Here is a 1,829-nt window from a genome sequence, read left to right on the forward strand (position 1 = left end):
CGCCAACCCCAGGTCCCCCGAGGGAGGCCCAGATGAGGGCGGGGCGGGTGCCCGATCACCGGGGTCCCACCCGCCAGCCCTGGTCCCCGAGGGAGGCCTGGATGAGGGCGGTCCCACCCACCAGCCCCATGTCCACTGCAGGAGGCCCGGATGAAGGGCAGGGACCTCTGCCGCCAGCCCCTGATAGAGGAGAGCTGGCGTTGGCACTGTCCCGCCCTGCCCGCCGTATGCAAATTAGCTGCCATCTTGGCTGGTGGTTAATTTGCATATCGCCCTGATTAGCCAATGAAAAGGGTAGCGGTTGTACGCCAATTACCATCTTTCTCTTTTATTAGATAGGATTTTTGCGGGGGCTTACCAGCAGCCCCCAAACAATGGATGAGCAGATTACTCCAGCACAGTTTCACTGTGGAGGGGAGGGCAAAAGATGGTGGACTGAAGAAGCCAGGCAGCCTCGATTACCTGATTGCCTGCCTCGTTGGGCTTTTATTGGAATTTTTATCTTTAGATAAAATCAGTAGGGTGAGTAATCTTGGGAGGATGCTGGGGTCCAACCCCAGCGGGTCCAGGGGTCCCCAAAGGTGTGGACGGAGTCGGCGAAGAAGGAATGACATGGAGACAGCGTTCAGTTGATCAGCTGCCTTGCCAGGATCTCTAGCCACAATCTCCAGCCAGGTTCTGTGTCCATGTTCTCTCGCTAGGTTCTCCAGCCAGGTTCCGTCGCCAGGTTCTGTAGCCGGGTTCTTCAGCCGGGTTCTGTCTAGGTTCTCCAACCAAGTTATGTAGCCAGGTTCTGTCCAGGATCTTCACAGTGCCAAGAAGGTGAGCAAATATATTAAGAACAGTATGCCATATATGCCAGGTCCCTTGAAACAGCAAGGATGAACAGGCTCCCGGCAGGAGGACACAGATTACTAGGCAAGGACACAAGATTTAAGCATAAGGATTCCAGTAAACACCCAGAGGTCTGCACATGCACATACTTGTTTGGAAAGGTCAAAGAATAACTAGGGGCACCCACCTTCGACACTCCCCTAAGTCTCCCCTAAGTTGGAATTCCGATAAACAGGGCAGGCGGCCTTCCATACACTTCCCTTTTCTCAGACTGTCCACCTTACAACTTTCCAATTAAGTCTCATGTGCTCCCCAACATCTTCCCCTTTTTTGTTTTGCTGAATGTGAACTTTCTGCTTTGGAATGTCGGGATCCGCAAATCATGTTTACTGTGCCAGTTCTGATTTTACAGACTATAAGAAAAACAAAAAGAGCTATAGTTAGTTATCTGTAATGTGTGGAGTGTGAGTACGCTCCAATAATTACTCAGCCTCTGCCGTCAGCTTCATCATCATTCCCCAGGTTATTTCGGGGGCCCTCTGGGTCCGGGAAGGCGCAATGTTTGGTGCTACTAAGTCCCCAGGCTCAGATTCTTCATTCCTGGAAGAGGGTTAGTCCCTTGCCATGCCATGATAGGGTTAAACTGGCGAGCTGGAACCCACAATGGCCCTGTGAGGGCAGAAACACATGCATATCCTCTCCCTCATGTTAATAATTCATTAGGTCCCATTCAGTTATTAGTGTCCACGTCTTGCCACAAGACTTTGGTTTCTGAGGTGGGGTTATTGAGGTAAAGTGCTGTTCTACAGAGGATTGAAAATGACCATTCAGATTTAAAAAATTAAGGGTAAAGTGTGCTTTAGATAGTATCATAGCAGAATCCTTGAGTCCCTTATTCCCTCCTCCCCCCCGCCCCCCGCCCCACGCCCTTTTTTTGTTTTACTAGCATACCCTTCAGGGTAGCAGGGTAGTATGGTGGTCTGCCTTTGTGGATT

The 1,829-nt window shown here is 51.0% G+C and overlaps 1 protein-coding gene across 1 annotated transcript in view; it reads right to left on the reverse strand.

Annotated features, from left to right (window-relative positions):
* WRNIP1 (Werner helicase interacting protein 1) overlaps positions 1 to 1,483 on the reverse strand; it is a 32,551-nt gene extending 31,068 nt beyond the window's left edge. Inside the window, 1 exon segment of the mRNA XM_006752794.2 lies at positions 1,479 to 1,483. The gene's annotated coding sequence lies outside the window, so the exon portion shown is untranslated.
* Positions 1,484 to 1,829: the final 346 nt, after the last annotated feature.

Source organism: Myotis davidii, unplaced genomic scaffold, assembly GCF_000327345.1.
Source record: "Myotis davidii unplaced genomic scaffold, ASM32734v1 scaffold230, whole genome shotgun sequence".
Taxonomy (NCBI): Eukaryota; Metazoa; Chordata; class Mammalia; order Chiroptera; family Vespertilionidae; genus Myotis; species Myotis davidii.